Source organism: Neomonachus schauinslandi, chromosome 4, assembly GCF_002201575.2.
Source record: "Neomonachus schauinslandi chromosome 4, ASM220157v2, whole genome shotgun sequence".
Lineage (NCBI taxonomy): Eukaryota > Metazoa > Chordata > Mammalia > Carnivora > Phocidae > Neomonachus > Neomonachus schauinslandi.
Window position 1 is genome coordinate 20876655 of NC_058406.1, and position 24979 is coordinate 20901633.

At 40.4% G+C, this 24979-nt stretch overlaps 1 protein-coding gene across 3 annotated transcripts in view; it reads left to right on the plus strand.

The window, feature by feature from the left end:
* PHACTR4 (phosphatase and actin regulator 4) overlaps window positions 1-24979 on the plus strand; it is a 106672-nt gene that overhangs the window by 38864 nt on the left and 42829 nt on the right. The window contains exon 1 of one of the 3 annotated variants that reach the window (XM_021684159.2): window positions 19223-19236. The exons of 1 other annotated variant lie outside the window; for it this stretch is intronic. The gene's annotated coding sequence lies outside the window, so the exon portion shown is untranslated. Of the gene's footprint in view, window positions 1-19222; window positions 19237-19270; window positions 19293-24979 lie in introns of those variants that run through there. One more of the 3 variants, XM_021684160.2, reaches the window with a different exon arrangement.

Consider the following 24979-nt stretch of genomic DNA (forward strand, 5'->3'; position numbering starts at 1 on the left):
TTTTGTTTTTAGATTTTATTTATTTATTTATTTATTTATTTTAAAGATTTCATTTATTTATTTGAGAGAGAGAGAGTGAGAGACAGAGAGCATGAGAGGGGGGAGGGTCAGAGGGAGAAGCAGACTCCCTACCGAGCAGGGAGCCAGATGCGGGACTCGATCCCGGGACTCCAGGATCATGGCCTGAGCCGAAGGCAGTCGCTTAACCAACTGAGCCACCCAGGCGCCCTTATTTATTTATTTGACAGAGAGAGACACAGTGACAGAGGGATCACAAGCAGGGGGAGAGGGAGAAGCAGGCTTCCTGCCTTAGCAGGGAGCCTGATAGATGCGGGGCTCGATCCCAAGATCCTGGGATCGTGACCTGAGCCAAAGGCAGACGTTCAATGACTGAGCCACCCAGGAGCCCCCACCTGTCAGTTTTTACACCAATTCTACATTATTTATTTATTTAAAGATTTATTTTTTTCAGAGAGAGAGAGTGCATGAGCGGGGGAAGGAGCAGAGGAGCCTGAAGCAGGGAGCCTGAAGCAGGGCTCGATCCCACAATCTTGAGATCATGACCTGAGCCGAAACCAAGAGCTGGACGCACAACTGACTGAGCCATCCAGGCGCCCTTATTTATTATTATAATGGTTATTATATATATATTAATATTTTAAGATCTAAAATAATATCCCTTTATTATTCTACTTTTTCAAGCTTTTCTTTGTTATTTATCTAAAGAACCTTGATAAAGAGCAGTGTGCACAGCACAGTGATTATGGCATATTCCCATTTAAAAATGTATTATTTTTATTAAACGAAAAAAGCCTTTAAGTTTTTTGAAATTTTTATGTTTTAATATTAAGTGATAAGTAAATATCTTTAATTTAAAAAATGTATTTCCTCAACTTTCTTTCAAATTCAGATTAAGTATGATCAATGGGATTTAAAAGTTGATAATGAAACTAGTATAAACATTTCCCATTAGGCAGGAAAACATAAATTTTAAAATGGCCTTGGTGGTTGTCTTCTTGGGTTGATCAGAGTTCTGTCATGTTAAAAATGACCTTTCAGGGCGCCTGAGTGGCTCAGTTGGTTGGGCGACTGGCTCAGGTCATGATCCTGGAGTCCCAGGATCGAGTCCCCCATCGGGCTCCCTGCTCAGCGGGGAGTCTTCTTCTCCCTCTGACCCTCTCATGTGCTCTCTCTCTCTCTCTCTCTCTCATTCTCTCTCTTTCAAATAAATAAATAAAATCTTAAAAAAAAAAAAAGACCTTTCATGGAGCACCTGGCTGGCTCAGTCAGTAGAGCATGAGACTCTTGATATCAGGGTCATGAGTTTGAGCCTCATGTTGGGGGTAGAGTTTACTTTAAAAGAAATGACTTTTCATGGTAGAGCTTTGACTTGACTGAAAAACAGTATAGTATTTACCAGATTGCTGTTTGAACATCAGTGGAGTCCAGAACACATGCACGTGTGCATACACACACACACACACACACACACACACACACCCCATAATGGAGGCTTCCATTACAAGAAGGTGATAGCAATGTAATGGATTGTTTGTGGAATGGTACCAATGGCTTTCAGTTCCCTTTTTTTTTTTTTTTAAAGATTTTATTTATTTGACAGAGAGGGAACACAAGCAGGGGGAGTGGGAGAGGGAGAAGCAGGCTTCCCGCGGAGAAGGGAGCCCCATGTGGGGCTCGATCCCAGGACCCCGGGACCATGACCTGAGCCGAAGGCAGACGCCTAACGACTAAGCCACCCAGGCGTCCCGGCTTTCAGTTCCTTACTGAAGATTTGTTTTGTTTTTTCCTCATCAAACCAGTGTTTTTCTGTTAGCCAGAATGACATCAGATCAGATTGTAGTCTGTAGCTACAGCTTTCCATTTTTCTGCTGTATAAGATGAAATATTACATTTGACTTGACTAAATATTTTGAAATTTCATGTTTAAATTTCCTTGATGATTCTATATCTTCTGTTTTTCCTCTTTGATCTCCCCAAATAATTTAAATGCTATAAAACAGGTGGGTCTAGCTGCTTTCTTTTGTCCATTTCCCATCCCCAGCCCCCAGAGGTCAGTCTCTTCTTTTTTCGGTTTAGAGCTCAATAATCAAAAGGTTTGAATAGCAAGAGTCCTTATTATGTCTGAAATAATAAGAGAAAGAAGTAGCACCCAAGAAAAGACATTCTTGCTAGGTGGAGCTTGGCCAATACTAAAGAGGTGTGCTTGTTTAGTTCTGGTTTTAATCTCATAATATATCCAAGGCCGGTGGCTTAACATTGGTTACAGTGAAATTCAATTAGATTTGCTTGATCATTTATTTTCATACTCACTGTATACCCTCACTTTACCAGAAGATGAAAAGGTTGGATGGACTGATTTATTAATTCATTCAATAAATTTTTGTTGGCACACTGCCCTAGCTGCCATGAAGGAGAAAAAAATGAGTAAGATACAGTTTCAACTCTGAAAGAGGAGGTTAAGAACTGTCAGTGTGAGGCAGAATGAAGAAATGTTTTTATACATATACAAAGAGTTGTGTTACTGGAATTTTATGTCATTATTCAGCATGACTTGTACTTAAGGAAATTATTAAAACAAAACTTGCTTGTATAGCTATATATTTCCTTTTCATATCTGTGTTCTTTGAACAGTTTAGTGGTGATTTCTTTTTTTTCCTGCCCCTCCTCCCCCAGTGGCGATTTCTTTAAGGAGAGTTTTTTGTTGTATTTGTCTTGTATCAAGAGAATTTGGAGGGTGCCTGGGTGGCTCAGGTGGTTAAGCGTCTGCCTTCGGCTCAGGTCATGATCCCAGGATCCTGGGATCGAGTCCCGCATCGGGCAGGGAGCCTGCCTCTCTCTCTCTCTGTCTCTTATGAATAAATAAATAAAAAATCTTTAAAAAAAAAAAAAAGAATTTGGAGAACATGGGAAAATAGGAAAAACTAGGGACTGCCTAATTACCTTAAAGATATAAATAGAGGCATCTGTGTGGCATAGTTAGTTAAGCGTCCAACTCTTGATTTCAGCTCAGGTCATGATCTCATGGTACTGGGATCCAGCTTCAGGTTGGTTTCCATGCTAAGCAGGGAGTCGGCTTGAGGTCCTCTCTCCCCTTGCCCTCCCCTCCCCACATTCTCTCTTCTCTCTCTTTCTCTCTCAAATAAAATCTTTAAAAAAAGATATAGATAGACAGTACTTGGTGATGAAACCTAGTTTTATATTGCTAATAATGCCCCCAGGATGGGTTAAAGGTTCTTTAGTAATTTGTGTTTCTCATGAAACACTGGAGCTTGAGTATTTTTGTTGTAGGTTTAGTTTGAGGAGTGGTAGAAATAATAGCCAACTTTTCTTGATTTTAGACCTTTCGTTTATTTTCTAAGAAATTCCTTTAAAAATTGGTTTTATGATAAGAAGCATCAGTCTTATTGGTGGTCATACTGGAAATATCCGGGATGAGCTAAGAGAACAAATGTCTGTTTATTTTAACAGTGCCATTTTGGACGACAGTTTGCATAACTGCTCTGTTCCTGAATTTTACTTTTGTTAAAGTAATAACTCCTAGAGTTTTTCTCTAAGGTTAAAAATAAATTGTGTGAATTCAACATATATTTAGTTCTACAGTGTATTAGTAGGAGTAGAGATTCACCTCCAGATTACTTAGATATGAAGCCCAGCTTTGCCATTTACTAGCTCTGAACTCATTGGACAAGTTTACCCCTGTGTGACTCAGTTTCCTCATCTATTAAGTGGGGTAATAAATGGAATCCTTCTTATGTGCTTGTTGTGAGAATTAGATTAATTAATACATATAAAACACTTATAACAGGGGCGCCTGCGTGGCTCAGTTGGTTAAGCGTCCGACTCTTGATTTCGGCTCAGGTCATGATCTCTGGGTCGTGAGATCGAGCCCCAGTCTGGCTCCGTGCTGAGCACAGAGTCTGCTTAAGATTCTCTCTCTCCCTCTGCCCCTCTCCCAGCTCCTGCTGGCGCGTGCTCTCTCTCCCCCTCTCTGAAATAAATAAATCTTAAAAAAAAAAAAAGGTTCCTGGCATTATAATACATGCTCAGTTAATGTTAGCTGTTACTATTCATAGAAAATGAGGGGAAAGAATGCATGGGAAATTGAACTTAGTTTGTTCTTTCTAAGATTTAGCTTCCTTTTTCATCAGATCTTTTGTTAGAGATGTTCATGTGTAACAAAATAGATATTTAGTATTATTTTATCTCTTCATGTTCTGATTTTTCTGATGGAAACTTTTACCAGATGATGAAATGATCAGGAAACAGGAATGAAGGGGAGAAAAAGCAGAGATAAGAAATCAGCTTTGAATGATTAAAAATTCCTAGTGCTATTTTAGTCCTTGTAACTTAACTGTTTCTCTTAGAAACTAGAAGAAAAGCAGACCTGGGGGTGGGGGGTGTTAATCAGTTTTTTTATAAATCTAAAACCAACTATAATCAAAAGATTGTGTTGCTGTAAGCATATATGGCAGTGAATTTGTGATAACATATAACCCAGAGCTTGCAAGATAATTTCAGTTATGCCTGTGTTTCTCTTTCCTTTTTGTCATAAAAATTGTTAAGCGATTTATTATAATAAGTTCATTACCTACAAGCCTGGCAGTTTTCCCAACTTAAATACTCCATAACCTGAAAGGGATACCTATAAGCTAAACTAGTGAAAGATCCTATTTTCCCTTTGCCTCTCTCCATTGTTTTCAAATATTTATTGAATGCTTACTATGTGCTGAGCAGTATGTTACTTGTTGAGAATGTAAAGACAATTTCTGCTTTCAAAGAATGTAGGAGAGACAGGTAAGTAAATAGATAATTAAAACAAAAGTGATTTGTACCCGTATATGTAGAGGTATGTTCAAGGTGACTTCAGAGCACAGAAGACGGATACCCAACTCAGTCTTAAGTGCCAAAAGGTAGAAATGTTCAAAGAAGGCTTCGAGAGGAATTTTGAACATCTGGAATTTGGAATTTGAAGGAACAGGAGTTAGCCAGATGAGGGATTCTGGGGAGGGAGAGGACTTCCAGGCAGGTAGAACAGCAGATGCCTAGGTAGATAGGCCCAGGAGAACATGTCACAGTTTAGGAATTCCAAGTGGTGCAGTGGGACTAAAGACTCGTCCTAGGACTGAAGATGAGCAGGTATGGGAGAGGAATGAGAGAAGAGGCTTGCTAGAAAGATAGGCTTGGGTCAGGGGTTGAAGGATTTTTTTGTGAGCTATAAAAAACATTGTTAAATTTGTGCTGTTATAAACACCACTGTGGCACCACTTCTGAGGACAGATTAGAGAGGAGTAAAACTGGAGGCAGTCAGAATAACTGTCACTGCGCAAGCACACAGAAGAGGATGTTCGGGGGGGGCTCCTGGGTGGCTCAGTTGGTTGGGCAACTGCCTTCGGCTCAGGTCATGATCCTGGAGTCCCTGGATCGAGTCCTGCGTCGGGCTCCCTGCTCAGCAGGGAGTCTGCTTCTCCCTCTGACCCTAACTCCTCTCATGTGCTCTCTCTCATTCTCTCACTCTCAAATAAATAAATAAAATCTTAAAAAAATTAAAAAAGAAGAAGAAGAGGATGTTCGGGTTGAAAGCTGCGCTCCACCAACAGATTCTCTCAGACTGGGAAGATTTGTAAAATTGTGTAAAGATACAGACTTTTTACCCCAAGTGAATGAATCCCAGAAGAATTATTTCAGCCCTTTATCTTTTTTCTTATCCTTCACTACAAGTCCACACAAGAAACGGGTTGTCAGCTTTTCCTTGGATTTTAGGAGAGGGAGTATTCTGAAGGCCCTTGGTATGTAGGCCTGGGAACCAGGTAAGTATTGATAGAGTGTTTAATAGCTAATTGGATCCTGTTACATTTAGGGCTTTTTCAAGAAAAGAAATTATTTTTAGGCTAAAAAAACAATAATCAAATTTGCATCTTGAAAGATTTTATTTGGTGACTACATTTTGATAGCATCACTAGTGCAAATAAAGATTAGCTTTTCTAAAAGATTAGAGTAGGATTAGGCTAGTTGCTTTAGCATAGACAGGTGAGCAAAAGTGCACGTTGACCATATTTTCTCTGACCTCACTAGATTGTCTTCCTAAAGTGTTAATGTGTTTCACTGTTATTTTTGTTCTTTAAGATTTAAAGTAACATCTATACCCAGTGTGGGGCTCGAACTCAGAACCGCAAGACCAAGAGTCAAAGCTCCAGGCGCCCTCACTGTTACTTTTTTTTTAAACAAGATTTAGAAGCACAGTTTTGTATAATCCAAAACATAATTTCTGTTTGAATTTAGAAATTATATATATAAGTTCCCCCCCCACCCCCCCATGCTTCATCTCCCAGAATCTGTGGTTGTGAAAGATTGAGGGTTTTGAGGGAAGAGAGTGGTACAAAAGAGGTGGATACCTCATACATGGAAACCAAAGAATAAAGTGCATTTGAAGTACTGGTTGGAGCAAGTTTGATAGAAACACCATTGATACAGTCATCCTTGGTTCCTATTGCAGGAATTACTGTTGACTCATAGTGTAGCCAGGTGTTCATTACTCAGAATTTTTATTTAGTAGACGATGAAGGCTTTATTCTCCCCCACATGGTCTAGAAAAGAATGTTTAAGGAGATTCCTTGTTAGAAATTTCTGAATAACTTTTACAAATATTATAGCTATATCAGACATTTATTGTATTCTTACTGAATATTTGGCTCAGAATATTCCTTGGTCATGTTTAGATTTCTTTCTCACTTGAAGTGAGATTGAGGGCCAGACGAGTTAGAAAGAATTATGAAAGAGAGACGGAAGGAGAGAAGTGGCTAAGAGTCATCTCTCTGAGTCACCAGCAATGAATGCCACTTTACTGGAGAACATTGAACTTGTTTCAAAACCCGGGGATGGGCAGCTCTTTGACTTCTGACTGGTTAGTTTCACACATCATTGATAACTTCTGGTTCCTTAATAGAGGCCACTGGGACTTAGTTTTTATGACTATCATGTTTTCTAAAGTACTTTTTTCTTTAAAACTCATCATTACTTTCACTGTAACTCTAAAAATCTACTTTCAGCCCATGAAAAAGTACTATTTGGAGTAGAAAGAAGGCCAGTAAGATGGAGGTTTATTAACTTTCAATGGATAACAAATAGATGTAGTTCTCAGTAAATCTTTAAAATAAAAGCATTTTGGGCGCCTGGGTGGCTCAGTTGGTTAAGCGACTGCCTTCGGCTCAGGTCATGATCCTGGAGTCCTGGGATCGAGTCCCACATCGGGCTCCCTGCTCAGCAGGGAGTCTGCTTCTCCCTCTGACCCTCCTCCCTCTCATGTTCTCTGTCTCTCATTCTCTTTCTCGCAAATAAATAAAATCTTAAAAAAATAATAAAATAAAATAAAAGCATTTTTCTTTAGGCTTTGAATTGTTGTTAATAGTCAAAGACTAACTGAGTGTTACTACAAAAGGTAGTCATTCAGTTGCTAGAGAAAGAGTATTAATAGCTCACTAGTTAGTACTGTATAAAAAGAAACACTGTTTTTAACTGTCAAGATTCCCTCAGAGTATAGTGCCTTTAGTAGGTGGTGCTTGGTGGTTGGTACCTTGGAAGATAGACACCATACGCTGAGGAAAGGTATAATTAGTGCTTGACATAACTGTTTTGTTACTACTCGAAGACTTCCCAGTGGGCTTTAAAAACCCTTTAGGTTCATCATGTCCAACAGAACTTTCTGCAGTGATGGAAATGTTCTGGATCTGCACCGTCCAGTGTAGTAGCCATGTGTGGCTACTGAGCATCTGACATTTGGCTAGTACAGCTGAGAAACTGAATTGCAAAGTGTGTTTAATATAAATACATTAAATATTAATAAATTTAAGTAATCGTGTGTAGCTAGTGACCATAGTATTAGACAGTGCATCTTTAGATATTTGAGAACTGAACAGCACCTTTGACAACCATTACTTCAGTGACCAGTCATTAAAATCTGCTCTAGTGTAACCAATATTTATTTGTAGTACCTTTGAAAGTGTTACCTTTTATTTTGCTTCGGTTAGAACTGAAGGAACTACAGTATAGGTATACCTCAGAGATACTGTGGGTTCAGTTCCAGACCACGGTAATAAAGCAAATATCCCAATAAAGTGAGCCAAATGAATATTTTTGTTTCCTACTGCATGTAAAAGTTATGTTTACACTATGCCCGCAGTCTATTAAGTGCACAGTAGCATTATGTCTAAAAAACTAATGTACACATTTTTTTAAATTTTTTCTTTCAAGATTTTATTTATTTGTCAGAGAGAGAGAGAGAGCACAAGCAGGGGGAACAGCAGGCAGAGGGAGAAGCAGGCTCCCCGCTGAGCAGAGAGCCTGATGAGGGACTCGATCCCAGGACCCTGGGATCATGACCTGAGCCGAAGGCAGTCACTTAACTAACTGTGCCACCCAGGCACCCCACATCTTATTTTAAAAATACTTTGTTGCTGGGGCACTTGGGTGGCTTAGTTAAGCATCTGACTCTTGGTTTCTGCTCAGGTCGTGATCTCCTGGGTCGTGAGATTGAGCCCTGTGTGGGGCTCTGCACTCTGCGGGGAGTCTGCTTGAGGATTCTCTCCCTCTGCCCCTACCCCCCACTCTCTCACACACGCGCTCTCTGTCTCACAAATAAATAAACCTTTTAAAAAATATTTTGTTGCTGGAAAAAAAATAAAAATACTTTAGGGGCGCCTGGGTGGCTTAGTCGGTTAAGCAGTCTTCACCAGGAATAGATTCCATCTCAAGAAACCACATTCTGGGCGCCTGGGTGGCTCAGATGGTTGAGTGTCTGCCTTCGGCTCAGGTCATGATCCTGGGGTCCTGGGATCAAGTCCCACATCGGGCTCCCTGCTCCTTGGGAGCCTGCTTCTCCCTCTGCCTCTCTCTCTCTCTCTCTCTCTCTGTCTCTCATGAATAAATAAATAAAATCTTAAAAAAAAAAAAAAAGAAACCACATTCTTTGCTTGTCACTAAGAAGCAACTCCTCATCTGTTCAAGTTTTATCATGAGACTGCAGCAGTTCAGTCCCATCTTCAGGTTCCATTTCTTACTCTAGTTCTCCTTCTTTTAACACCACATCTGCAATTATTTCCTCCACTGAAGTCTTGAACCTCACAAAGTCATCCAGGGGAGTAGGAATCAACTTCTTCCAAAGTCCTGTGAGTGTTGATATTTGGACAAACCCTTCCCATGAAATCACAGGTGTTCTTAATGGCATGTAGGTTGGTGAATCCTTTCCTGAAAATTTTCAGTTTACTTTGCCCAGATCCATCAGAGGAATCACTATCTATGACAGCTACAGCTATACAAAATACATTTCTTAAATAATAAGGCTTGAAGGTCAAAATTAGTCCTTGATCCATGGGCTTCAGAATGGATGCTGTGTTAGCAGGCATGGAAACAAAGTTAATCTCACTGTACATCTCCATCCTGAGCTCTTGGGTGACCAGATGCATTGTCAATGAGCAGTAATATTTTAAAAGGAATTTTCTTTCTGGGCAGTAGTTCTCAAGAGTAGGCTTAGGGCGCCTGGGTGGCTCAGTTGGTTAAGCGACTGCCTTCGGCTCAGGTCATGATCCTGGAGTCCCGGGATCGAGTCCCGCATCGGGCTCCCTGCTCAGCAGGGAGTCTGTTTTGCCCTCTGACCCTCCCCGCTCTCATGTGCTCTCTCTGTCTTTCTCTCTCTCACTCTCTCAAATAAATGAATATATAAAATCTTTAAAAAAAAAAAAAAGAGTAGGCTTAAAATATTTAGTAAACCATGTTGTAAAGAGATGTAATGTCATCCAGGCTTTGCTGTTCCATTTGTAGAGCACAGGCAGAGTAGATTTAGTATGGTTCCTTTTTTTTTTTTTTTTTAGGCCCTAGGATTTTTAGAATGGTCAGTGAGCACTGGCTTCTACTTAAAGTCACCAGCTCCATTAGCCCTTGACAAGAGAGTCAACCTGTCCTCTGAAGCTTTGAAGCCAGGCATTGATTTTTCCTTTCCAGCTATGAAAGTCCTAGATGACATCTTCCAATTTAAGGCTGTTTCATCTACATTGAAAATCTGTTGTGTGGTGTCGTCACCTTCATCAATTATCTTAGCTAGATCTTCTGGATAACTTGCTGCAGCTTCTACATCAGCACTTGCTGCTTCTCCTTGCATTTTTATGTTACCGAGACGGCTTCTTTCCTTAAACCTCATGAACTAACCTCTACTAACTTCAGACTTTTCTTCTGCAGCTTCCTCACCTCAGCCTTCACAGAATTGAAGAGAGGTAGGGCCTTTTCTGGATTAAGCTTCGGCTTAAGGGAATTTGTGGCTGGTTTGATCTTCTAGCCAGACCACTCAAACTTTCTCTATATCAGCAATAAGACTGTTTTGCTTTATCATTCATGTGTTCACTGGAGTAGCACTTTAATTTCCTTCAAGACCTTTCCTTTATATTTGCAACTTGGCTAACTCTTTGGCACAAGAGGTCTCGCTTCTGGCCATCTTGGCCTTCACCAGGCCTCCCTCACTAAGCTTAATCATTTCTGGCTTTTGATTTAAAGTGTGAGACCTGTGACTCTTCCTTTCCCTTGGACACTTAGAGGCCATTGTGGGATTATCAATGGGCCTATTTCAATATTGTTGAGTCTCAGGGACCAGGGAGACCTGAGGAGAGGCGGGGAGAGATGGGGGAATGGCCAGCTGGTGGGTGGGGCAGGCACACACAATATTAAGGTCGCCATCTCATATGGGCCTGGTTCACGGCACCCAAAACAATCTCAATATTAACATCAAAGATCACTCATCACAGATCACTATAACAAATATTATAATAATGAAAAGTTTGAAATATTGTAAGAATTACCAAAATGTGACACAGAGACCCAAAGTGAGCAAATGCTGTTGGAAAAATCGTGCCGATAGACTTGCTTGACTCAGGGTTGTCACAAACCTTCAGTTTGTAAAAAAATGCAGTATCTGTGAAGCACAATAAAATGAAGTCTCCCTAAGTGAGGAAGATGACAGAGGAAGTTAATTGGGGAATTTATTTACTTCAGGTCTTTATTTACATGTCATCTTCCCAGTGAGGCCCTTCTCACGGTTTGTCCTGTGGCCCTCTCGTCAGCCCACTTGTTTCCCTTTCCTGAATAATTTTTCTCTATCGTCCTTATCACCATTTAACATACTAGAAAGAAGGCATGGGGTTTTTTTTCACCACTGTATTCACTACTGTGTCCCCAACACCTGGAACAATAACCTATACTTCAGAGGTGCTCAGGAAATATTTGTGGAGTAAGTAAGACTTGTGGTTTCCCAATAATAATAATCCAATCCATTAGACAGCTATTTTGCATTATATGGCAAGCGCTGAGCTAGATTCATTATATAAAGTGCACTATGGCCACAGGTCTCTTCCATAATAAACCACTTCTTAGAGGCATTATTTGAAACATAACATTGAATTGGTTAAGTCATTGGTTTGACTCTGCTGTAGAATTTCAGAACCACAGGGGAGCTTGGCAATAATTTGATTCAGCCTCCTGATGTCATGTAGTGGGTTTAAAGTTCCATCAGCGTCATTTATAGCCTCTTCCCACCTCCCTTTTCCCCCTCATCGTCACAAGCTGTGAATCTTTTGGTCCAATTATTTTCCCCCACATCTTCTCATCTCCATTCAGTTAATTCTCACTTCTATCCGGGCCTACCCTTCGCACTGTCTCTCCTGCATTCTAACCGACTCTGCAAATCCTTAGCCCAACTGTGAAAAAACACTTTCATCTTTCTTAACTGAAACTTTCTTGTTTAATAAATTTCTTACCACTCTTTCCTCAATTCTGGAAGCATTTCCTGACCCCTAGGGCATCCTTAAGAACTTACTGTCTTCAAAACAAAAACTTGAAGAGAAAGCGAAAAGGCAGAGTCTAGTTGCTAAAGCACCAGTGTTTTGGTCTGAGGTCTTCCATTGCACGGAACTGAAAGCAGCCCTATGGCATGATTTCACTTTCTTTCTCCCATAACCACAGGCCAACACATTGTAGGCTTGCAGACATGCACGTTACTGCAGGCCTGCCATCTGTATTGCCTCTGTGATAGAAAAGCCTATCGGAACCTCCCAAGTTTTTCCTAAGAACTGTGATGTTTATATTTAAACACTGGTGGGGGGGTCACTTCGTAAAGAATCTAAGTGGGGCGAGAGGGGGCCGAATATTGTAAGCAGCTTCAACCATCCGACTCTTTAGAAAGTCTCTTACTTAATCCTCACAACAGCTCTGTAATTCTGTCCATTTTGAAGATGTGGAAACTGAGGCACATTAAGTTAAGTAACTTGTTCAGAGTTGCCTAATCAGTAAATGGGAAAGCTGAAGTTTTAGTTACTCGTGAATCCAGAGCCTCTGCTGTCTTCCGTTGGTAAGCCACGTTGCCTTCTGGAAGTTGGGGTAGTTTGGCAACAAGAATTACAGTATTTGATGCAGAATAGGAAGCAGGTGTGTTTGCTTTTGCATCCAAAGAAGCAGCCACAGAGAGAAACCAGTGTCATTTGGGGCAAATGAGATGAGTATCTGGTGATACCAGGGGCTCTGTCTTGACTTACGGTTTCTGTCACTTTCAGCCTGTTCTTCAGGCGCATTCATATGAAGTATACATGCTTTCTGCTGAGGAACTTGAGCCTGACAGTAGTGATTGTGTAAGGTTTTTGTTTTTTGTGTTTGTTTTTTTAATTTAATTTTATTATGTCATGTTAATCACCATGCATTACATCATTAGTTTTTGATGTAGTGTTCCATGATTCATTGTTTGTGTACAACACCCAGTGCTCCATTCAATACGTGCCCTCTTTAATACCCGTCACCGGGCTAACCCATCCCCCCAGCCCCCTCCCCTCTAGAAACCTCAGTTTGTTTCTTGGAGTCCATAGTCTCTCATGGTTCGTCTCCCCCTCCGATTCCCCCCCCTTCATTTTTCACTTCCTACTATCTTTTTTTTTCTTTTTTTAACATATAATGTATTATTTATTTCAGAGGTACAGGTCTGCGATTCATCAGTCTTACACAATTCACAGTGCTCACCATAGCACACACCCTATGTCCATCACCCAGCCACCCATCCCTCCCACCCCCCTCCACTCCAGCAACCCTGTTTGTTTCCTGAGATTAAGAATTCCTCATGGGCGCCTGGGTGGCTCAGTTGGTTAAGTGACTGCCTTCGGCTCAGGTCATGATCCTGGAGTCCCGGGATCGAGTCCCACATCGGGCTCCCTGCTCAGCAGGGGGTCTGCTTCTCCCTCTGCCCTCTTCCCTCTTGTGCTCTCTGTCTCTCATTCTCTCTCTCTCAAATAAATAAATAAAATCTTAAAAAAAAAAAAAAAGAATTCCTCATATCAGTGAGGTCATATGATACATGTCCTTCTCTGATTGACTTGTTTTGCTTAGCATAATACCCTCTAGTTCCATCCATGTTGTTGCAAATTGCAAGATTTCAGTTTTTTGGTTTTTGGGGTTTTTTAAAATTCTTTTTTAAAGATTTTATTTATTTATTTGACAGAGAGAGACACAGCGAGAGAGGGAACACAAGCAGAGGGAGTGGGAGAAGGAGAAGCAGGCCTCCCCCGGAGCAGGGAGCCCGATGCGGGGCTCGATCTCAGGACCCTGGGATCAGGACCCGAGCCGAAGGCAGATGCTTAATGACTGAGCCACCCAGGCGCCCCAAGATTTCGTTTTTGGTTTGTTTGTTTGTTTGTGGTTTTTTTTTTTTTTTTTTTGATGGCTGCATAATATTCCATTGTATATATATACCACATCTTCTTTATCCATTCATCTGTTGATGGACATCTTGGCTCTTTCCATAGTTTGGCTGTTGTGGACATTGCTGCTATAAATACTGGGGTGTAAGGTTTTATATAAACATTTACCCGACAGATTTGTCTCCTTTGGAAAAAGTTATTACTTGCAAACCAGTACAGTCTCAAAAACCATCATGAACATGCCATTTTTTCCCCCAAAACAAGAGTTTCACATCAATTCTTGGGATTCTTTGGAATGATTTCTTCCAGCCTCCATCCGTAGCACTTTTCACCTTAATTGCCTTTTGTTACTAGATTTTGTGAACAAAGCTTAAAATTGAAGAATTTTGTTTCTTCCCTTTGTTCAAGGTTAATAAATACGGTTGCATGTCCACAGTGCACTGAGTTATGTCAGGCATTGAGGGTTTAAAGATAAATACATCACGATCCCTGCCCATGAGAAGTTTCTAGCCTATAAGAGAGGTCAGAAGATCATTGCAATTTAGGGTGATATGTCCAGCACAATCAGTCATGATCAGTTCTTTACCTCTCCAATCTTATGTCTTGATGCTTATATCTTTTTCTCACCTCTGTCATCTCTTCTGTGACTAACTTTTTGATCTTAGATGTCACTTCTTTTGAGAGATTTTCTTTGATCGCTCAAGACCAAGCTAGACACTCCCACCCCTACCAGTATGTTTGCATAGTACCTAAGTACTGATTATTGTAGATCCTATTTATTTGAACTGTCAGCACGTTAAGGGCTAAAACTGTTGTTTTAGCACCAACACATTGCTGGGCACATAATCAGTGATCAGCAAATCTTTATTGGAATTCTCCTTGAATGACTAAAGAATGACTCATAATAGTGGAAGCAACATTTGAGCCAATTCTTAAAGGATGAGTAGAAGTTCCCTAGATGGATCTGGGGAAGAAAAAATCCAGGCCAAGTGAAGAATTTGTACAAATAGATGAGACCTTGAAAAGTTTTTACAAGTGACTGAGAAGGCTTTTTAATTTCCACGTGGTGTCTGAGAAACAGGTTATTGTCAGATGTTATTTCCTATAACTATCCAGAGCCAGCCAGACTAGATTAGAGTTACATCATGGGGTAAAGAATAAGAAGCTACTCCCTCCCCCAATTATAGATCCAGAAGTTGAAAATTAATCCTTTACTTCAATATGTATGTGTGACCTGTTAGTACTTTCTGTGACTTTCTTCCCAACCTTTCATTAGAGCTCACCTCCTAGAGACATCTCAGGCCAGGAGAAAGTAGTATGCTGAAGTAAATTGAGGGAGATGTGATTAAAATCACTAAGAGCTTACTCCCCTAAGTAATCCAATTTATATTGGTACTTCAACATAAAAGTACATTTAAATGAAAGCATTATGCTCTTGTGATTGATCTTGTAAACTAAATAAATCATATTCTCATGTTTGTGTGTGATATGATGTGCTTGCCAACAAAAGGCTTTGGAGTTATAAACATCACTAAGTTTTGAATGCCCAGCTCTTTATAGGTTACTTGCAGTGTTTAGAAGCAGTTCTTTAAAAAAATGAGGCTCTGGTTAGAGGGCTTCAAGTGCTATCTTTGCCTGTTAAACTTTATTTTTATAAGGCCTTCTTGCTCTTTCCATAAATATAGGAAGAGATTCACAAATTTTAATCTGTCACTTCCCCCATTCTTTGAGGCAGTAAGCTGTGGAGGAAAAGTACTCTAAAAAGAGACTATCTTTTATTAGGGGACAGTTAAGAAGAAACAATTGTCTACTTACTGTAAAGTTAAAAGGAGATTGCGCTTTGCATTTTTTTTAAGTAGGCTCAGACTCACGACCCTGGGATCAAGACCTGAGCTGAGATCAAGAGTTGGCCGCTGAACCAACTGCCCCACCCTTTGCATTTCTAAAATATAATACATGGAAAACTAGAATGAACTCAAGGCTTTGATTGTTAAATTTTATGTTATTTTTTAAAAGATTTTATTTATTTGAGGGCGAGTGAGCACAAGCAGGCAGAGAAAGAGGAAGAAACAGACTCACTGCTGAGCAAGATAGCCCGATGTGGGACTCTATCCCAGAACCCTGGAATCATGACCCGAGCTGAAAGCAGATGCTTAACTGCTTAACTGACTGAGCCACCCAGGTGCCCCTGATAGTTAAATTTTAAAGTCATCAGTGGGCCAGTATCTTCCCCTCTCTCTCAGCTTGCTTGCTTACCAATTGGCACCAAGTAAATATTGATTGTTGGAATGAAACTGAAATGGGCTGGCCAGTGACCGTGTATCAGCCTGGTACAAAGGCAGCAGAATGATCAGAGAGATTTGTTGTTGTTGTAGAGAATGGGCTTCCTTGGGAAATGAGTATATCTTTAGGAAATAAATATTTCTGACCATTTACACAAGGGCCAAAGTGAGTCCTGGAGTTAGAATTGGGAGACTTGGGTTTTAGTCCAGGCTCTGAGCAAGGCAATTAATGGTCACTAAGAATCCTTTCATTCTTGTATTTTTAAGTTTTATTGCGACCTTCACAGTACTCTAGAGTAAGCAATGAGCCAAGCCAAGATGGGCATTTAAATTACGAAGGTGGTAAACAGCAGCTATACCAGGATCCATAAATCTGTTGTTGTACTCTTGTATGGTCCTGTCAGCATAAACTAAATTCTACAGTACTGTTTCTGGGGTGTGTGTGTGTGTGTGTGTGTGTGTTTGGGTGTGTGTTTGGGTGTGTGCATGCACTGTTCCATCTGCTTGATGTTTTTGTATAGCAACCCTGATTGTGTCCAGACTTCCTCCTTGGCTTACTTCTTCCAATTTGCTCTCTGAATTCATGATAAAGAAATGTCATCCTCTTCCGTTTCTGACTAACCTCTTTGTAATGACTGAGTTTTTTGCCATCTACCATTGTCTGGCTGCTCCTGGCCTTTCCTTTCTTGATTTGTTTTTTTACTATAATAACTGTGATCATTAGTGCTTGCATTTATTGAGAGTTTTCTGTGTGCCAGGCACATTGCAAAGGGCTTTATTTATGTTCATGTCATTTAGTCCTTACACCTGCCTTGTGCTGCTAAGTATGGTTATGCCCCATTTTACAAATCAGAAAACTGAGACACAGAGGTGAAGTAACTTGCCTAGTGTTAACGCCTAGTGATAGATCTGGAATTAAAATTTCAGTTGCCTCCAAAGCTCTCCGTCTTTTTTTTTTTTAGTTTTGTCATTTATTTATTTTTTAAGATTTTATTTATTATTTGACAGAGAGAGAGAGGACAAGCAGGGGGAGTGGCAGGCAAAGGGAGAGGAAGAAGCAGGCTCCCTGCAGAGCAGGGAGCCCTACACGGGGCTTGATCCCAGGACCCCAAGATCATGACCCGAGCCGAAGGCAGGCGCTTAACCGACTGAGTCACCCAGGCTCCCCCAAAGCTCACCCTCTGGCCATGGTGATGGAGACAGTGGTGATGATGATGATTACTACAATTTGTTGAGCACCTACTGGGTTCTGGGCAGTGCATTTGCCACCTTTTGCCTCCCCATTTTATAGGGTAGAAACCTATTACACATGGTCTGCTTTTAGGCTAATAAATAAGTGCCAGGGTTTAAAGGCATTGGGCATTCTTTTTTTTTTTTTTAAGATTTTATTTATTTATTTATTTGAGAGAGAGAGAGAGAGAGCACATGAGAGGGGGGAGGGTCAGAGGGAGAAGCAGGCTCCCTGCCGAGCAGGGAGTCCGATGTGGGACTCGATCCCAGGACTCCAGGATCATGACCGGAGCCGAAGGCAGTTGCTTAACCAACTGAGCCACCCAGGCGCCCCAAGGCATTGGGCATTCTTACATTAGAGCATTGTTTCAATATGTTTTTCCTTTTACTCTTTCCTGTTTTTGTTTTTTTTTTAAAGAATTTTTTATTTATTCATTTGAGACAGAGAGAGAGAGAGAGTAGGAGCAATGGGGAGAGGTGGAGGGAGAGGGAGAAGCAGACTCCCCACTGAGCAGGGAGCCTGATGTGGGGCTCGATCCCAGGACCTGGAGATCATGACCTGAGCCGAAGGCAGACGCTTAACGACTGAGCCACCCAGGCGCCCCTACTCTTTCCTGTTTTAATGGTCAACATAATGTTTTTCTGACTACTACCAGTATGAACAATTAAATGTTGCCTAAGTTTTTCTGCAATTTTTTTCTTACCACTGCCTTGGCATTATCATTTTCTTATTTGTTACCTTTGCTATTTTTTCCTATATCAAAAGCAGATAATGGGGATAAGATAATGGGGGGAAAGGAGAAGGTGCTAAGAAAAGGTAAGAGGAAAGTCCAAATACTAGAAATTGTTCTGTGATCTCAGTTTGGAAAATGAAGATTTAAACTAAAAGCTCTGTTTTTGGGGGTTTTTTTAGCAGCTGTCTTTTGTTGAAGGACTTTGGCACTTACAAATAAAAATTCATCAAACTGTGTCCTTAATATTTATGTATTTTGGCTATATGTAAATTAGTTATATTATTAAAAAAGAAAAATCAGTATGCAAGCTGGACCTTCAGTTGCTGCCTGTGGTTAGCTGATATTTCCATGTATTATAAGCAACATGTAGGGTTACTCGCAATAGTTTTGTAATCCCCAAGATCATATGGTGGTTACTGAGCTTTATCAGAAAGAGAAATATTGTATAATATCTTCCAAACATTTATTTCAAGTTTACTATTTTAGTAAGGAAAACTGTCAGAACTGTTTCTTTTTATTTTTAGAAAAGGTATATTCAGTCCAAAAATATCCTTTCTGATGTTATTAATTCCCCAAGTATAGATCAAATCCTGCTTAGGGTATGCCACTTACAGGTAGGAAACATTACGATTTTAGAGCAAGCAGTGAAATATAAGAACAATCAATACTTTTAAGGCAAGCCTATATTGAAGACATACCTTTGAGTTGAATTCTACTCCCATCAGTCTGCTGTGCATAACCCTGATGTTTTTTGTATGATTACATTTACAAGTTCTGTGGTAGACTCTTGAGCAGGCTCCCTTCTTCTATGGTGGTGAGTCTGGAGAGTTACAACCAAAAGCTCCGGGTCAGGAAAAGTAGGTGTGGCTTTTTGGGGCTGTGCCGCCCAGCCCCTAGAATGTAGTTGGCAGTCTCCTCCCCTTCCTGCACTTGAGCTCTTCACAGTGTGCGCACTGGAATGACAGGCATTCCTGTGTGAGGAGAGCCAGCGTGAAGACATATTTGTAAGAACCACAAGTGCCCAGGCCAGGATACAGGGAACAGAAACTCCAGCAGATTAACTGATCTCATGCTCTTTCCTGATGTTTGGGAGTGACGCTGAGAGAGGAGTGCCTGTCCCCTCTCTATGTGGATTTATCTTTTAAGAAAAGTTTTCTTTGGTCCGGGACAGTTTGTTGTCGTGAGATACATCAGACAATTTAATCATGGGGCAAGCTGACGTCTCCAGACCGGTAAATCCAGATGCAGTTGGTGAGTAATAGAAGGAAAGGAAACAAAATCTTGACAGAGGCAAGGCAGATGAATAGGTGAGATTGAATATTTTATAGGAAGTTGAATGTTGTGAGGGTTTTGTTGTTTGTAACTTTAGGACATTTACAACTTTGTAAAGAATGAATGAAAATTTGTAAGTTGTTTTTCACTCAATTATATTAATTTACCACTCATAGTTTTGTCTTACTTGATCCCTTTGGAGTTTTTTTTTATATATACTGCTAGGAAACCATCTATTAATTTCTTGCTCTTGCAGAAGATAAGTACTACAGGAAATCGTATTTAGAATTCAGTGTTGTTTTACTTGCATGTTGCAGGACTTGAGATATATATGGCATAGAACTAGAACTGTTGACTTCTGTAAGTTGGACCATTTTCAAGAATTGTTATAATTTCTTAGATTCAATTATACATTCTCCAAATAAGTCTCCGGCTTTTCCCATTGTGCTGGTATTTCCATTTCTCATAAGGCAGTTCTTTGGTATAAACATTTCTGATGTCAGTGCTTTACATTTGAAGTGTTATTGTCTCAGAGGTAGCTAGAGACCAAGCTGGTAATTGCAAGTGTAGTTTAGAGTTTCAAGGCTTGTGAGTGAAATGAAAGTCCATTGTCCCTGAAGACTCATTTTCCCACCTGTGTGGGGTTTTGTGTAAGATGAAGATGTAAAGGTGGGACAAGTAGTTTTAAGTGGACTTGTTAAAGGGTTGGAAATATAAACAAAGTGGGGGAAAGCCTGGGAATCATTTCTTGACATTACACTTAAAAAAAAGATTTGTACCTTCTCTTTGATTTCGGAAGCAGCAGAAAACATGTTCAGTCCTAGGCTGCTCTTTTTTTCAGAAATGAAAAATGTTGATGACTTTAAAGAAAAGTTTAAAGTGTGAGAACACAGGTAACATTCCCAAATGTCTTGTGATTTAGTATTATTTAGTTGGGTTTTTTTAAGATTTTATTTATTTATTTGACACAGAGAGAGAGACAACGAGAGAGGGAACACAAGGGGGGAGTGGGAGAGGGGGAAGCAGGCCTCCCACCGGGGAGGGAGCCCAATGCGGGGCTTGATCCCAGGACCATGATCTCAGGATCATGACCAGAGCCGAAGGCAGTCACCCAACTGACTGAGCCACCCAGGCCCCTCAATGTTATTTAGTTTCTAAAAGTGTGTTTTCCCCCTGAGAACTTGCCAGATGAAATTACTACAAAGTATTTTTCATGTTTCACTGAAACTGAAGCACATGGATCAAAAAGTGAGTCAGCAACAGATTTTTAGGACCAAAGTCAGGACTTGATTCACTTTACCTTGATCACCAGGAATTTTTAATTTTTAAAAAATTTTTAATGAAATGTTTCATAAATAGAATAAGGCCTAGAGAAAAATATAAAGGATCCTCTGGGGCCACTGCCCAGCTTAAGAAATGAAATTAAAGGGGCGCCTGGGTGGCTCAGTTGGTTAAGCGACTGCCTTCGGCTCAGGTCATGATCCTGGAGTCCCGGGATCGAGTCCCACGTCGGGCTCCCTGCTCGGCGGGGAGTCTGCTTCTCCCTCTGACCCTCCTCCCTCTCATGCTCTCTGTCTCTCATTCTCTCTCTCTCAAATAAATAAATAAAATCTTTAAAAAAAAAAAAAAAAAAGAAATGAAATTAAAAAGAGAGATATCCCACCTCACCCCTAGCTCTATGTCTGCATTCCCTTGTGATGACATTTTGTTTCTTTGCTCCCAGAGGTAACCATTCTCCTGAATTTGGTAAATTCACTTTTGGGCCACTAAATTCTCCTGTCGTTCTTGATTAATAAGGACGAATAAGGATCTAAACAATGCTAGACATTTATCTATGAGACGGAAATGAATGGTCTTTGAAAAGCAAGAAATGGGTAAGGAGGTATAACTTACTAATAGGATATAACTTACTTATGAAGAATGCCCATCTAACACCTACATACAAATATATTTCATCTGAGTAAATAAAGTTTGATATATTTGTTTGATAAAAAGTGTGCATCAAATTCATCAATTTTTCTACCAGCAGTCCTAAAAAGATACCTATGAAGAAGAAATAGAAATCACTCAGGTACCTAACTAAGATTTTTATGTTCTCTCTAGATTTAATTTTTGGGTTTTATTTCCTGTTGTCTAGATAATTCATAGGTGGCTGTAAGCTATTTTAATGGACAGACTGCATTCTAATATATATATATATATATATAAAATAAATATTTTGTTTTAAAATAATCTCTACACCTGGTGTGGGGCTTGAACACACAACTCCGAGATCAAGAGTCTCATGCTCCACTGGCTGGGCCAGCCAGACACCCCAATTACAGTTCTTATAATTCAGGATTTATTCTATTTGAGTAAATCAGGGCCAGGTCATGAAGAGTCAACACTGACAACTTTGAGGACTACACAATTGCTTTAAAGGCTTTTTACCAAACATAACTGTTTCTTTATGAAATTTAAAAAGCATTTCAGTGAGTGGGTATGTGGAAAGTCTTACCAGATTCTTTGGAAGAATAAATGTACAAAGTAAACGAAGACTTAAATTATTTGTTTACAGGGGCGCCTGGGTGGCTCAGTCGTTAAGCGTCTGCCTTTGGCTCAGGTCATGATTCCAGGTCCTAGGATTGAGCCCCGCGTCGGGCTCCCTGCTCAGCGGGAAGCCTGCTTCTCCCTCTCCCACTCCCCCTGCTTGTATTCCCTCTCTCGCTGTGTCTCTCTCTGTCAAATAAATAAAATCTTAAAAAAAAAAATTATTTGTTTACAGTTCTGGGCCTATAATATAGTAGTTAATTTTGAGCTTTGAAACTGATGGTAGGGCGCCTGGGTGGCTCAGTTGGTTAAGCGACTGCCTTCGGCTCAAGTCATGACCCTGGAGTCCCAGGATCGAGTCCCGCATCGGGCTCCCTGCTCAGCAGGGAGTCTGTTTCTCCCTCTGACCCTCCCCCCTCTCGTGTGCTCTCTCTCTCTCATTCTCTCTCTCAAAAATATACATAAAATCTTTAAAAAAAAAAAAAAAAGAAAAGAAATTGATGGTATTGGGGCACCTGGCTGGCTCAGTTGGTAGAGCATGAGACTCTTGAGCTTGGGGTGGTGAGTTCAATCCCCATGCTAGGGGTAGAATTTACTTTAAAAAACTAATTAATAATAAAATTCATGGTACTAGGTTTGGCAGGCCAAGTGATACAAAATAAATTACTGAATATATTGAATATATTTCTTATTATTTTTAAGGCACTGTAAATGTTTTAGTGGACCCTGTATAGGTATAACTCAAGTCTTATGCCCTTGAGAAATTTACTTTCTAGTTGAGAATTTAAATATTAAAAGAAAAAATCCAAGATATTTATAAATTTAAGATAAGGCCTATTCTTGGGGTGCCTGGCTGGCTCAGTCAGTGGAGCATATGACTCTTGATATTGGGGTTGTGGGTTCGAGCCCCATGTTGGGTGTAGAGATTACTTAAAAATAAAATCTTTAAAAACAAAAGGGGTGCCTGGGTGGCTCAGTCGTTAAGCGTCTGCCTTCTGCTCAGGTCATGATTCCAGGGTCCTGGGATCGAGCCCTGCATCGGGCTCCCTGCTCCTTGGGAAGCCTGCTTCTCCCTCTCCCACTCCCCCTGCTTGTGTTCCCTCTCTCGCTGTGTCTCTCTCTGTCAAATGAATAAATAAATAAAATCTTTAAAAAAAAAAAACAAAAAAAACATAAGATGTATTGCTGTTAACTAAGAAAAGTCTGATTTCAAATAAATAACCTTTGCATGAGGACGCATATGCACGTTGACAAGACGTTATGTCAGTATTCATTTATTTTTTTTTTTTTAAGATTTTATTTATTTATTTGAGACAGAGAGAATGAGAGGGAGGAGGGTCAGAGGGAGAAGCAGACTCCCTGCCGAGCAGGGAGCCCGATGCGGGACTCGATCCCGGGACTCCAGGATCATGACCTGAGCTGAAGGCAGTTGCTTAACCAACTGAGCCACCCAGGCGCCCTGTCAGTATTCATTTAGAGTTTTACCATAGGACCTCTCTAACAACTGGTGAACTAATTGATTATTTAAATGCAGAGAAGGAATTTATGCTATAATGTCCATTCAAGGAAATTAGCAATTATCCTCAGTAGTTCATATAAAAATAATTATCCTCGGGGCACCTGGGTGGCTCAGTCGTTAAGCGTCTGCCTTCGGCTCAGGTCGTGATCGAACCCCACATGGGGCTCCTGCTCAGCGGGAAGCCTGCTTCTCCCTCTCCCACTCCCCCTGCTTGTGTTCCCTCTCTTGCTGTCTCTCTGTCTGTCAGATAAATAAATAATATCTTTAAAAATATATATATATAAAAAAAAAAAAAAAAAAAAAAAAAAATATATATATATATATCCTCAAGTGAAATATGTCCATAGGAGAATCCTGTATATTTACTCAGATAAAACTGTCAAGTAGAGGCACCTGGGTGGCTCAGTCAGTTAAGCGTCTGCCTTCAGCTCAGGTCATGATCCTAGGGTCCTGGGATAGAGCCCGAATCGGGCTCCCTACACAGCGGGGAGCCTGCTTCTCCCTGTCCCTCTGCTGGTCCCCCTGCTTGTGCTCTCTCTCTCTCTCTCTCAAATAAATAAATAAAATCTTAAAATAAATAAATAAATAGAATGGCCCTATGGTTCCATTCTGTTTTCCATGAGAGCCAAAACAAGGTAGTTTACCTCCTTGTTTCCCTTTGTTTGTCAGAACACCGGGTATATGATGCTGGCTATAGTTTTATGATTGTATGTTCTAAAGAAAACACCTTTTTGAGTCATGCAGCTGCAGCCCACCATGAAGCATGCTGGAATTGGAGGTCTTGGTGTTTCTTTGAGGTAGTGGATGTTGGGAGAGGAAGATAACTAACCAAATTACAGTTTGGAGTGTCTGATTTGAGTAGTACCCTGACACTATGCCCTGGTATTTAAACTACTTACTCCCTCACTCAAGTTGTAGCACCTCAAATTTCATAGGCTTGTTTCTTATACCATGTATTATACAGAGTTCTAGTACTTTCTTTTGCAACCCTCAGGTTTTTCCTAGTCAACATTTAATTCAGGTCTTTTAGTTTCAGTTTAGTTGTCCCAGATGAATTTCTGGAGTGATTTTGTTAAATAAATATATAATATTAAAAATTATGGGGCACCTGGGTGGCTCATTTGGTTAAGCGACTGCCTTCGGCTCAGGTCATGATCCCGGAGTCCTGGGATCAAGTCCCACATCGGGCTCCCGGCTCAGTGGGGAGCCTGCTTCTCCCTCTGACCCTCTCCTCTCTCATGTTGTTTCTGTCTCTTTCGCTCTCTGATAAAATCTTTAAAAAAAATTTTTTTTAATTAAAAATTATGTAACGCTTTTCATCTTCAGATAAAGTATACATTATTAGCTATAGTTACATGTATCTATATTACTTGCTAGAGATAAGGATAAAACAGGGTTAAGCCCTAGGTCAAAGACAGTGTTCATTTTAGAATCTGATTTAGAACCAATTCTTAAGGATTTTTTAAAAATTTATTTATTTATTTTATTTATTTATTAGAGAGAGAGAAAGAACCCGAGCTGGGGGAGGAGCAGAGGGAGAGGGACAAACAGACTCCATGCTGAGAGTGAGCCCAGCTGGGAGCTCGATCTCACAACCCTGAGATCATGACCTGAGCCGAAATCAAGAGTTAGACTAACCGACTGAGCCACCCAGGAGCCCCTCTTTAACCAATT